Here is a 14,092-nt window from a genome sequence, read left to right as displayed (position 1 = left end):
GACAATATGACCCCCCCCCCTCAGTTGGGCTGAGTCCGAAGGATGGTTATAGCAGTATTGCCCCCGCTCTGGACCTCACTCCTCCAGGGAGGGCTGTGTACCTTAGGTTGGCTCCCGCCTGGCCAGCTGAGAAGCTCCGCTGCTCCCAAAGGTGGCTTTTTTCCTCTCTGGCCGCAGTTACTGCCTCTTCTGCTTTCGTCAGGACTGTCCCTTGTTGTGGGGGTTCTTTTTATCCAGTTTTCAGTTTTCAATCCAGGGTGATTCTTCCTAAAATTGTTGTAACCTGGTTGTGTTTGTGGGAGGAGGCGAGTTCAACGTCTGCTCACAGCGCCATCTTGACGAGACCTCCCTTTGCCAAAGGGTTTTACAAGGTAAAATGGTCAGTAGCTTGCAGAAGGAACCCAAAAGCACAGATACCACATAGACTATTTCAAAAGTTCACCTGTGGTGTAACAAGGCCCTCAACTAGGACGATACCACTGATGGTTGGAAAGCAAGACACGTTCATACAGGAAGACTTGAGAAGATTTGGCAATTATCTTGAAATGGAGGAATCAGGCGGACTCCACATTTTCTAAATGGAGTGGTTTAGTGATAGGCAAAGACTGGGACGTCTGGAGGAAAAGTAGTTAAGGGGAAAGAGAAGGAAAATGATTCATCCTCTTTTAGACTTTAGGCTTTAAAAAGTGTCAGTTCAACTTATAACTGGAAGTGTTGTGGAATCTAAGCAGGAGATGAATCTGGAAACTAGCAGAAAAATCAGAGCTAGAGATACAGGTGAGTACACTACAGACTACTTTGGGTGAATGTTGAAGAAAGGCAAAGCAAAAGGAGAATTAATGTAGGATGTCAGTTACAGGAAGCTTTGCGACAAATATGCTTTATTCAGAATTGGAGCAAAAGACGGAAAAGGATGTTTAAGTCCAGTCTTAAGAGCAAAAGTACAAGCAGAATTTGGGCCATATACATTAAACAACCCAGCAACAGAGGCATTATGGTTTGAGAAGTTTAAAATGCAGAATAAGTAACCTAGGGACAGGTTACAGAGATTCTAGAAAGCAATGAGGCAGGGTGTGAACTCTGTCCACTTAACAAGGGAGACCTGCTCTAGGTTCATAGGCTCCCTTCGTTCCATTTGGTATCCACTCGGCCCCTGCAGGTATTGGTGCAACTCCTGGTCTGGAACGCAGGTCTCCTGACTTCTGTTCCTTCTTGTACCAACCTGGTTTCCCTGAAAAAGAGGATGGGTCAAAGAAATTCCCAGTACAGTCAGGCACCATGTAACGTTTCTTCTCAACAAGAGATTGCATATATGACAGTGGTCCCATAAGAATAGTACCATACAGCCTAGGTGTGTAGTAGGCTGTCCTGTCTAGGTTTGTGTAAGTACATTCTGATGTTCAACAATGACAAAATTGCCTAATGATTTATTTTTGAGACGATGTCCCTGTCGTTAAGCAACACACGTGAGTGTACCTGGTAAGGCGTTGGACCCCAGTTAATCGCACAATTAAAAAAAGAAATTTAAGTTCATTAATAATTCCATCTTTTAAGATTTCTTTGGAAATAGAGGGAAGTTAGTGTCTGGTTTTGTTTTTATAGATTGGTAGTTCAGAAAAGAGCACTTGTTGACTTGGCAAATGTCACACAGGAGGCAAAGGGGGGCGACCCAGTGGCGCAGCGGTTAAGTGCGCCTGTTCCGCTGCGGCGGCCTGGGGTTCAATGGTTCAGATCCCGGGTGTGGACATGGCACCGCTTAGCACACCGTGCTGTGGTAGGCGTCCCACATGTACAGTAGAGGAAGATGGGCGTGGATGTGAGCTCAGGGCCAGTGTCCTCAGCGAAAAGAGGAGGATTAACAGCAGTTAGCTCAGGGCTGATCTTCCTCAAAAAAAAAGCGAAGGCAAACAGGCCCCCTTTATGCTGAGTCCCTGGCGCAGTGCCCTGTCTTGGTTTATTAGAGAGATTGTGATATGGAAGTTCTGGTTTGGGGATATGAAAGCAGAGAAAGGATCGACTTAAGACCTAAAGTAAGAAATGCAGTACTTAAATCTTAGAAGAGATATCCTGGCTCAAGTCAGAGCTCAGTGAAAGCTCTATCCAGAGGAAGATCGGCAGTCCTTGACCTATTTGGAAATAGAGAAATGAACATTGCATAATTCACTGTATGAAGGAACATATGAATCTTGAAGGATGAAGTGACATTAATAAGCAAATTCTGATACTTCTTCCTCCTCCGCCTCGTTGTGCTTTAGGAGAGATGCTGCCGAGGCTGGACTCTGCCTGTGTCTACCGCAGAGGCTAAGGCAGTGGGTGAAATGTGCCTACTATAGTTCCAGCAACTGACCATTTACCTAATAGGGCCACATCCACGTCGATTCTAAGTTCAGTATTAAATATTGCCCCATAAACCTGCAGAACTATGTATATACCATATTGATCCTTACATCCCAAGGAACATAAAGACATCATGAAAATCACTGTTCTCATTTGCATTAGGTTAATTAACGTAAAGCGACAACAAGCAGTGAGCATAATGAAGCACGTTGGCATTTAACCTTGTATTCATTACACAGAAACTCAGCATGTGGGCCTTGCCCCCCCCCCCACTACTGCCTGTTGGAATACCTCTTACAGTGACATGTTTTAGACAACAGGTACAAATTTATTTGACGTAGAGACACAGTGTCTAAGTATTCATTAAATTCTTCTAAATTGACTTAATTCTCATAAGCCATACCAATTCCTGTAACTTTAAAGCTGAAACATTTGGTATCTCCAATTTTAAAGTGATTTTTTTAAATTTACTTTCAGGGGCGGGGGGTGTGCAGTTGAATTTTTTTTTTAATGATTGGCACCTGAGGTAACAACTGTTGCCAATCTTCTTTTTTTTCCCCTGCTTTTTCTCACCAAATCCTCCCAGTACATAGTTATATGTTTTAGTTGTGGGTCATTCTCGTTGTGGCATGTGGCATGCTGCCTCAGCATGTCCTTATGAGCGGTGCCATGTCCACACCCAGGATCTGAACCAGCGAAACCCTGGGCTGCCAAAGTGGAGCACTGAAACCCAACCACTCGGCCACGGGGCTGGTCCCCAAATTTTTTTAAACCTTATTTTCAGTAGATAATTGTAGATTCTTAGGTAGTTGTAAGAGGTAACACAAAGAGATCCTGCATACTCTTTATCCAATTTGCCCCAATGGCCACATCTTACAAAACTATAATACAATATCACAACCAGGACATTGACATTGGTATGATCCCTCAAAGTTATTCAAATATCTCCCGTTTTATGTGTAAATTTGTATATTCTATGCTGTTTTGTCACGTGTATGTTTGTGTGTCCATCACCACAGTAAACCTACAGGACAGTTCCATCAGCACAAAGATTCTTGTGTTACCCTTGTGTAACCACATGACATGCCTAACAACCACCCTCCTCCTGCCCCACCTGTTCCTAACCCCTGATCTGTTCTCCATCTCTATAATTTTATCATTTCAAGAATGTTAGATAAATGAAATCATACATTGTAACCTTTTGGGATTGTTACACTCAGCATAATTCTCATGAGATTCAAACAAGTTGTTACCCAAATCAGTGGTTTGTTCCTTTTTATTGCTGAGTAGTATTCTGTTGAAGAGGAGGGAAAAACTTTTCCTCTACTCTCTTGGGTTCAGTGGTTGGAGTCTGAGAATAAACTGAGAAAAGACATTAACTGGAGGAAAAGGTTTATTTCATGTTCACAGGGGAGCCAACAAAAGAAGTAGGTGGCTCTGTAAATGGTTAAAGTTAAAGGCTTGTATAACTGAGCAGGGAAGAGGGAGGGGAGAAGTTGAATCTATGGGAAAAACAAACAAGCTTCTTTAGAAAAGAGAAATAGTTTTTTAGAAGGTAAGAAAGTTGGTGATAATGTTTATCTATACAGATATGAATGGTCTTTCCATAAAACTCCTCTGAGAGGGGATTTATGGTAGCCTCATTTCCCAAAAGTTGCTACTTTTAGTCAGATAAGGGAAGCTCTGAGAAGACTTTTTTCTTTCTTTTTTTTTTTTTAAAGATTGGCCCTTAGCTAACAAGTGTTGCCAGTCTTTTTTTTTTTCCCTTCTCCCCTAAGCCCCCCAGTACATAGTTGTATATTCTAGCTGTAGGTCCTTCTAGTTGTGGCATGTGGGACGCCACCTCAGCATGGCTTGATGAGCAGTGCTAGGTCCGTGCCGAGGATCTGAACCTGCGAAACCCTGGACCACCAAAGCTGAGTGCGTGAACTTAACCACTTGGCCACGGGGCCAGTTTCAAGACTTTTTTCAGCATCTGTTGAACCTCAGATGTCTTCAGCTTAAAATAATCTTTCTGGTAACTCTGGGGTTCCAAGTGAATCCCTACACCATGAGGGATATACCACGAGTGCTTAACCATTCACCTGTTGACAGACATCTAGGTTGTTTCCTGTTTTTGATTGTTATGAATAAAGCTGCTATGATCATTTGTGTGCAGGTTTTTGTTTAAACTTACTTTCAATTTTTCTAGGATAAATACCCAAGAGTGCAATTGCTGGATCATGTGGTAATTGCATGTTTATAAGAAACTACTAAACAGTTGTCTTTTTTTTTTTAAAGATTTTTATTTTCTCCTTTTTCTCCCCAAAGCCCCCCAGTACATCATTGTATATTCTTAGTTGTGGGTCCTTCTAGTTGTGGCACGTGGGACACCGCCTCAGCGTGGCTTGATGAGCAGTACCATGTCCGTGTCCAGGATTCGAACTGATGAAACACTGGGCTGCCTGCAGCGGAGCGTGCGAATTTAACCACTCGGCCACGGGGCTGGACCCCTGCTAAACAGTTTTCCGGAGTGGCTGTAGCATTTTACATTCCTACCAGCAATGTATGAGAAATCCAGTTTCTCCTCATCCTTGCCAGCAAGTGGCATTGTCACTGATTTTTTTGTTTTAGCCATTTGGATAGGTGTGTAATTATATCTCACTGTGTTAATTTACTTTTAAAATATCTTTTACTTTCCCGCTAAATTGGAGAATGAGATATTCTGGTTAGCTGACAGTTAAAAGGTCCTTCTTTTAGGCATTATACACATTTAATTATATCATAAAATAATATTTTACCTTTCCTTGATCCAGAAAGTTGAATCGGTGAAAATGATATTAAAAATACCATCAAAATGTACTTACCAAGGGTGAGCACTCTTTGTAGACTTACAAGTCAAAGAAGACTTAGAAAAATTAGATTTGTTCATGCTTCTATTATCTTTAGCCAGCATAAATATGCACATTCAATGTAAAAATTGAATGCGTAACATACTAAAAATAAACATGGGCAGATCTCTTCATTATCTCAGAGTAAGGAAAGTCATTCTACTTAAAAGCTGATTCCATCACCCAAAGAAAGAAAAAAATAAAAGATTAATAAAAGAAAGATTAATAATTTTGACAACATAAAAATAAAAAACTTCTGCATGAGAAAAACCAACCAAACAAAAAAACTATAAGCAAGGTCAAAAAGACAAATGACAAACTAGTTAAAAAATTTTTCAACTCCTGTCACCAAAGAGCTACTTTCCTTAATTTATATAGTACTCCTGGAAATCAACAGGAAAGAAAAAAGTGAAAGAAATTGAATAAGAAAATGGGCAAAGGACATGAATAAACAGAAAAAGAAATACAAGTGGTTCTTAAACATATGAAAAGGTGTTCAGAATCAAAAGAGAAACACTAATCTAAGAATACTTTTTTTATTAAAATATTGTTAGAAACGAGGTATAGTGTAAAGTCCAGGGCTTGGTAGAGTGGTGGGTGCAGAGCAGTGGCTACTTTCCACTAATGCTGGTTACTGAAGTCAGTCCCATGCAGTTAGCTAAATCCCCTTATCCCACCATGTGTAGTAACAAAAGGAATTCTGTTACCTCAGTACCATCTGTCTGGCCTCATGCTCAGTTATGCAGACAGTGTGGGATAGGTTGCAGAGAGACTGAAGAAAAGACCTGGAGGCAGCGTACAAGACATAAGGTTTATTGGAAGTTACATACAGGGAGTGGCCAGAGGTGGCCAGCTGAACAGAGTTGTGCACCACTACCCTGAATGGGAGGGGGTTGCTTACATAGGTGAGGAGCATAAAGGCTATGTGCTTGCCAAAAGAGGCTGTCCCTGGTACGGTCAGAATTCCCAAGAGCAGTAGCTCATGTGGAGGTGCTCTATGTTCCTTCATAAGGTAAGTTAAGATCTGGGCTGGCCAGGCCCTGGATCATTACAAATCCTGGCAGCTGGGGCCAGAAGGACACATGGCTCTTAAAGGGCTCGCAGTTTATTGCTGAACATGTGAGATCCTACACCATCTAACCCATTCCTTGCCCTGCCCCTTAGGTAATGACTTCAATTAGTTTTTTATGCTTCCTAAAGTGGGACCTGGTTTTAAAAGAAACAAGTGTTCTTATACACAATGGACTATCTTGCAACTATAAAAAACAGAATGAAGATACTCTAGGTCCAAATGTGGAAACATCTTGATACCAAACTTCTTAATCTCAAGTTCGCTGGTGCACAATAAGCCAATCACTAAGACACAGGTGCTTGGAGATGGAAGAACGGTTTATTCAAATTGGCCAAAATAAGAAGGCAGAAAGATGGGTTCTCTCAAATCTGCCTTAATAAAAGAAGAAAGCAGGGGGTCTCTATAGAGCTCTGGGGCTTGGGAGGAGGAGTTTTGGAGAAACAAGGGGGAAATCCATGTTTCTTTCCCTCCAGATAAGCCCTTGGGCAATTAGACTTCTGGGCATCCACAGCAGCTGGAGGCTGGTTATCTGGTGATCCTAACTTCCCTAAAAGCATTCTTTTTATTCTGCAAAACAAGCTCATAAATCCTGTGACCCTTGAGTCACCCTTCAGTTAAACAAGAAAACAGCATATTGACAAGATTAACTTCTTTTCATCTGTGTCTGTGTTGGGAACAAGGTCAAAGGTTAATTGCGTTCTTACTAAATATTTACAGTTAACCCTCAGGTACTGGCTTCAATCTCCAGAATATGTTGCCAGATGGGAAAAAGGAAGGTGCAGAATAGGGTACATAGTGTGCTACGTTTTAGAAGGGATAGGGAGGAAAATAAAGTGTATTTGCTTATATTTGTAAAGTCATATGTGACTTAATGACAAGAATGTGTTCTGAGAAATGTGTTGTTAGGTGATTTTGTCATTGGGCAAACATAATAGAGGGTGCTTACACAAACTTAGGTGATAGAGCCTACTACCCACCTAGGCTATATAGTACTAATCTTATGGGACCACCGTTGTATATGTGGCCCATAGTTAACTGAAACTTCATTATGTGATGATTGACTGTGTGTAAAGAATACTAGAAGGGTTCCTAGGAAGCTAATCAACAGGTTACCTATGGGCTGGTAATAGAGAAGTGGGCTGGATGGGAATAGGCCAACGGCTTTTTTGAACCTCATTACCTGTTCAAAACAAAAGAAGAAGGTTTTTTTTCCTTTTTCTCCCAAAAGCCCCCTGCTACATAGTTGTATATTCTTAGTTGTGGGTCCTTCTAGTTGTGGCATGTGGGACGCTGCCTCAGTGTGGCTTGATGAGCGGTGCCATGTCCGCACCCAGGATTCGAACCAATGAAACACTGGGCTGCCTGCAGCGGAGCGCACGAACTTAACCAGTCGGCCACGGGGCCGGCCCCCAAAAGAAGAATTTTAAAGCCAGACCTCTGGGGCAAGGGGAGAGCAGGGGGAGCACATTCATGGATCATCATCTTGGATGAGTGAATGGTTTGGCTTTTGAAAGTTGTGTTAAAAAACAAAATTCAACTGAATAAATTTTAAAGATTCTATTGGCTTTGTTCAGTGATTCACGAATCAGGCAGCATCCCATCCAGCAGGTAGGAAGGAGCTCCAAAGAGCTATACAAAATGAAAGACTTTCATAGGCAGGAGGGAGCAGGGACAAGGAGGTTATACTAGCAAAAAGCAGACTGGTTGTGGCAAGGTCACCTTCCTTTAGCGGGCAGCAGGGGTCTGTCGGGCAGACGACCTCACTAGTGCTGACCAAGTAATTCCGGATTGACTGGTTCCATTGCTGGCAGAGGCTGAGACTGTAATGAAGTTAGGCATTAAGTCTCAGTTTGGTGACGTGACATTTAGTGTAGTTGACTCTATTTTGGGCTTGTTGTCTCTTTTTTAACACTTCCCCCCTTTTGGTCACTCTCAGTCTGAGAGATGTGATCAAAATTTAAGGTATTACCACCACTCCCAGCTACCGCTCCAAATTTCTCACAGTTTTTGCAGATCCTCTGTGTGGTATTTACAGGTCATGACATCTTTTTGCTGAGTCTCTCTCATATTCACAGGTCACGACTTAGGTTCACATTCTTTAAGTCAGTCTTTCTCTTCATTCCTTTTCTGACATTCCAGTCTTAGGGAGATCATTTGCTTGGTGGTTAGCAGCTGCAAATATGCATTTAAAGCTTTTGAGAGAATACAGTGCACCAAGCGGACTACTATGATAATTTGGGTGGGATAATTCCCAATGTCTGGAGTGCACTTTGAAGCCAGGGTCCCCAAGACCCAAACCAATCAAAATCAAATAAGTCAAAGAAAGACCCTGTTGAAGGAGTGATTTTCTTAAGCCAAGTGGCTTTCTCCATGATTTTATGTGACTGAGTTTCAACTTCCCCAGAAGTGTTAATCCAGGTACAGCAAGTGGTGTTGGCCACAACACAGGCATCTCCTTGCTCGGTTAAAAGATAATCAAGGGCTATCCTGTTATCAGGAACAACTTTAACCAGAGAGTCTAAGGATTTTGTTGGGCAGCTTTTGATTTAGCAGTGGGTTCTGCAGTATCTTCAAGAGCTCAGGAAAGGTTCCTGATCATAGCCTCTTTCACACTCACTCCTAACCAGGGACCTGCCAAGGGAGGCGAATCCTGAATCACGAATGCCTCATGCTTGGTCCTTTCTAACTCGAGAATGTAAATTCAGGGGAGTTGAGGTGTCTCATTTTGATCATGGACAGTTAGGGGCACAGTTGGGTAACCTAAAAGGCATTGCCCGTTTATGCCTCACATCCAGGCATTCACAGGCCCAAGGAGCGTGATAACCACCACAGACAAAGATCCTCTCAAGGCACAAACCACTTCCCCTAAGGCAGCACTGTTAATGCATTCATTCAAGAGATTGTTGCATTTGCCCATTCAAGCCAGGAGTCAGTCAGGTTTTTAGCACATTCAGGAAAGAAACCTAGCCTGAAATAAAAAGTTGTTCTAAATTCCTTGCAAACATGAGTGCTACTGATGAGATCTTTTTGTGATTGGGGGCTGATCTGATTTAAATAATCGTAAGAACATGGGGGTGCAAATGTACTAAGATTTGCCTAGGTATTTGTGTCTAATTAGTCAAGTGCAGTTATAATTGGAGAAGAGTGAAAACAAGGCACTGGGTGTTCTGCTTGTAAAAGTCAGACTCTGTAAGTGACTTCTATGGGGGATCAATTGTAGTTTATGGTGACATTGGGAATAGAAGCGAAATTGATCACAGGGAGGACCAGGGGGTCTCTAGCATCATGGATAGATCAGTTTTTGGTGACCAATCCAGCAGTCTGAAAGGTTACCCACTTTAGCAATGGCCTGGGAGATACAGATGATGGCATTCTTTCCAGGCCAATGCCAGAGTAAAGGATAGAAGGAGAAGAAGAAAAGGTTTCATGTTTAGTTAGACTATGAAGTCTTGATCTGGCGTCTTGAGTGAAAGTGGTCTACCTTGATGTCAGCCACTTCTCTTCCTAGTCTGTTTGGTTTTGAGGTCACCAGTGTTTGCACAGGATCAGATGTTGGGTGGAGCCTCCTTTAGTTGTGAAATATGCACCTAAGTTTCAACACCTTGTAATTTGGCAGCAACGTCAGAGTTTTTAGCACAGTCCTTTCCGTGAATCTCACTTTTGCAAAAGCGTGAGAGTAAAACATTAACTGACTATAAATGATAGAAGACTTAAAAATGCCCATAGTTAAAGATCTGATGAGAGTTCAATATAATGGAATTGACAAGGAAATTTGGTTATTTCGGTGATATATAACTTTTTAAGATAATAACTGGAATTATGACTGATAACAATCTACCAAGACATATCAGACTTTAGGAATGTCATACAATTTCTGGAACATTTATAACATATACCTATACAAATACAGCATAAAGAAGGCTTAGTATTACTTCTTATTTAACAATGTTTCCCATGTAATTTAACTTATCAAATAAGCCTAATTAGTTTGACATCTCCTTTTTTTTAAGGAGAGAGAACAAATCTTTTGAGGTGTTCCAGGGACCCTCTAGAAAATCCCAAAGTTAGCTCAAGGTCAAAAAGACTTCTTTTAGAAATTGATTTTGGCAAGTTGTCAAAATGTCAAAAAATTTGAACCTTTGACTAAATAGAATCACAGATCATTTGAAATGATACTTAATTATTAAACCAAAGTGGCTATAGAAGATTTTAAAGGCAAATACGGAAGGTTACATAGTTGTGAACAAAACTTAGCTCTTTTAATATTGAGAAGATTGGGTTTTCAAATGAAATCAAAGACCTGATAAAGACAACGTGAAGCACAGTGAATTATTTTGGTAAGACAAAATCTTTGCTGTCCAGGCAGACTACTTAAAAGGTAAAGAAACTTTCACAATCTGTTATCGGAAGCAGACCTAGAGGCCAGCCTGATGGTGTAGTGGTTAAGTTCACGTGTCCACTTCAGCAGCCCGGGGTTCACAGCTTTGGATCCCCGGTGTGGACCTACACACTGCTCATCAAGCCATGCTGTGGTGGTGTCCTACATACAAAATAGAGGAAGATTGGCATGGATCTTAGCTCGGGACAATCTTTCTCAAGCAAAAGGAGGAAGAATGGCAACAGATGTTAGCTCAGGGCCAATCTTCCTCACTGAAAAAAAAAAAAAATATCAGACCCAAAGTCCAAGAAAACTTTGTCCTTTTAACAGAGAAAATCAATTCTTGTTTTTCACAAGTGTACTTTTGATATAAAAACATATTTTTTTAAACTTAAATGAATATCATTTTATTCTTAGCCAGCTTGACCACACGTAAAATTCCTTTCCCAAGATTTCTTTCCACACCCTACAATTTTGTGCTATATTTTTTTTCCTCCTTCTCATTCTGGAACAATCAGTCATTCCACTTTCCTTACCTTCTTTTCCTACATAGTTGTATCCTTTCACTTTTATTGTTTATAAGTAATTTTAATTATGTGTATTGATTAGAATTATTAATCTTTAGAATCCTTAATTCCTAGTGAAAACTAAGAAGTGAACAGTTGTGACTGTCTCTTACACTAGCATTCTGTGGATTGGCAGACTTATAAATACGTTTCATAATTTCTTGAAGTATATTCTTCCTCATAGTAGATTTTTCAGTGTGGCACATGTTTACTAATAGACCCAAACATCTTAAGTTTATTGGTAACAAAAAGCCAAAAGTAGATACACATATATTCAGTAACTAATGTTTCACTATTTTATTTTATTTGATAGTGATCTAGACATTCATTGACTATCCATCTTTTAATTTAATTTAGAAAAACTCCGAGGTTTCGAGTTAGCAAAAAAGATTTGGGGAAATGATTTCAGTAGACATACTATAAAACACTTATTGCTGAAAAGTTCACCTAGAAACTGTTATCCCACTTACGTCTATCTAATTTATTTGTGCCCAACAATTGTGTTTAGACTACCCACCAAACTTCATGAGACATTAGACAAAGTCAGCCATCATCCCAAGCTATTTTTCTTGCTAACAGATTTTGTAACAGAGATAATATGAGTTTATTTGACTTTTAGTAAATCTAGGTAGAATAAAAGCATTAATATTTAATACTGATAACTCTAATGTCATGCCTATTCTGGTTAAATTAACAAACTTAAACTAGCTTTTATTTACTAGCTTTTATTTACCAAAGATTATCTCAGATCACATGGACTTCAAAAGCATTTGGATTAGTTTCTATATTTCTGAGAGTTTTAGTAGTCTTTAATTTATATAACCACTTGCTTTTTAAGCCAATTAAATAGAGCTCATTTACAAATTAATTTAACAATACCATCTAGAGGTAGAAAAATATCAGACATTTACAACATACATAAATAGACACACATAAACATACAGACAGACACAGAGACCTTATAACTTTTGTTCTAAAATTTTAGCCATGAGACAGGTATGATAATGCAAAACTCACTAGTTTGTAAAAGGGCAGTTGAGTCCAAATTGTGTTTCTGGCAGATGGAATAAATTAGGGTTACCTGCTCAGATGTCTAAAGCTTTTTATTAATATGTATGGAGAAGACATTTAAGATTTTTCATTCACCCAAGTTCCCAATAGCCTTTCCTCACCCTTTTTTCTCCTTCTAATGAGAATTACCTCTCTGAAGTTTGCATTTCAAAGAGATGGCCTAGATAAGAGTCCTTGGAGAAGATCAGGTAGAACATTTCCTTCTCAGAGGCACAGAGAAAGAGTGCTAAGTTCCTTCAAGAAGGACTTTTGTTTCCTGAGGCTAGAATTGTTACAATATTTAACAAACCTTCTGAGATGCATAGGGCAGGTTTGGGGACTGGTGAAAGGATAGGTGGGCTTTGAATTGCTTCTAGGGCTGTATTTCTGTTCTGGTAAAGACTCAAACAAGGATAATTGTTTTTAATTCCTCAAAGAATTGGATTACACCCTAAATAACTTGGAAGGGCTGACCCATCCACCCAACTATGTCACCTTCAGTTGACTTCTTTGTGTCAGGGAGAAGATCTTCCACTAAGGTGGAAATTAAATGATTTCTGTGTTTTACATTTAGAAGTTTACCTCCAAATGTTTTTTTTCCCTCTAGGTACATTTTAACTTAAAGAAGAAGGCCTAAAAAAAGTTTTTAGCAGGCTCTGAATATCAGCTTTCAGCTTGGCAAACTTCTGACCATAGAGCTAAAAAAAAAAATGTTTTCAAATATCTTGTCAGGCTTCAGCCAGAGCAAATAGTAAATATTCCTGGCAGTATTGGACGACTCCATGGACGCACAAGGCATTCCCAAAAAGGGGGCAAAAGATACTATCCTCTCAAGATCCAGAGCCACTCCCGAAGATAGCCAAAAGGTAGACTTGGACAATTTACCTGTGGGCTAGCGATAGACCTTAGGCACAAATTGAGTTGAACCCACATTTCTGTCCAGCCATATCTAGCCTCAAATGGAGTGCAACCCATTTTTCTGTCCAGCTATATTTTTGGGCTCCAAACCTGACAGCTACCAAGCCAAATTCTCAGAACACAAAATAAGGCCAACAAGAAGGTTAACAGCTGTCCCTGGGAAAAAAACGATCAATAATCAGTGGGTCTGGGTTTGGAATGGAAAGAGCAACTTGAAATTTTATTTTCCTCTCTCGACCAGGCAGTACAGACAGAGATTTGGGAGAGCTGGTGTGAGCGAGAATTCTCATCTCTTGCTGGCTTCTGCCAGTTTGCCCAGGGTCCCATCTGCAGCTCAGGTGTTTATCAGAATTTGGCAAGGTTTTCCATAATTTTAGTTTCTCCTTGGCTGTTTAAGGGTGTGGGGTCCTGGAGTTGGCCATCCCAAGATATGTCTCTTTGGCATGAGGATTATTTGGAGCTGGTTACTTTTAATAAACTGAAGACAGGAAAGCAAATGAAAAGTAGAATTTACTTACCCTTTGTTAAGAGACATTTACATTGTAGAGGAAATCTCCATCTATAAAGGTGTCTCCTTCTCTGTACCAGGAAGAAGGGGGGATGACCTTATCTCTAGAAACTCTTAATCAATGCCAAAGGCAAGGACTTAAATCTGCGTTTGTTTACTGTACTTGTGTGGTAATCTCCCATGATCGACTCCCCCTCCACCCACAACATCCTCTTTGTCGTTAGCTGAAGATGATATTTAAGGTGGTGGCTTCAGCCATTTTTGGCGAGTTGCTCAGGTTGCCTGAGCCTCTCCCATCTATACATGTTATAAAGTTTTGTTTAATTTTCTCCTGTTATTTTGTCTCATGTGAATTTAATTCATTCTCTGGCCAGAAGAACCCACAGTGGGTAG

The 14,092-nt window shown here is 40.4% G+C and overlaps 1 protein-coding gene across 2 annotated transcripts in view; it reads left to right on the top strand.

Moving 5' to 3' along the window:
• ACADSB (acyl-CoA dehydrogenase short/branched chain) overlaps nt 1-14,092 on the top strand; it is a 60,366-nt gene that overhangs the window by 10,701 nt on the left and 35,573 nt on the right. The window lies entirely within an intron of this gene.

Source organism: Equus asinus, chromosome 2 (genome assembly GCF_041296235.1).
Source record: "Equus asinus isolate D_3611 breed Donkey chromosome 2, EquAss-T2T_v2, whole genome shotgun sequence".
Taxonomy (NCBI): domain Eukaryota; kingdom Metazoa; phylum Chordata; class Mammalia; order Perissodactyla; family Equidae; genus Equus; species Equus asinus.
This window is presented reverse-complemented; position numbering and strand designations above follow the sequence as displayed.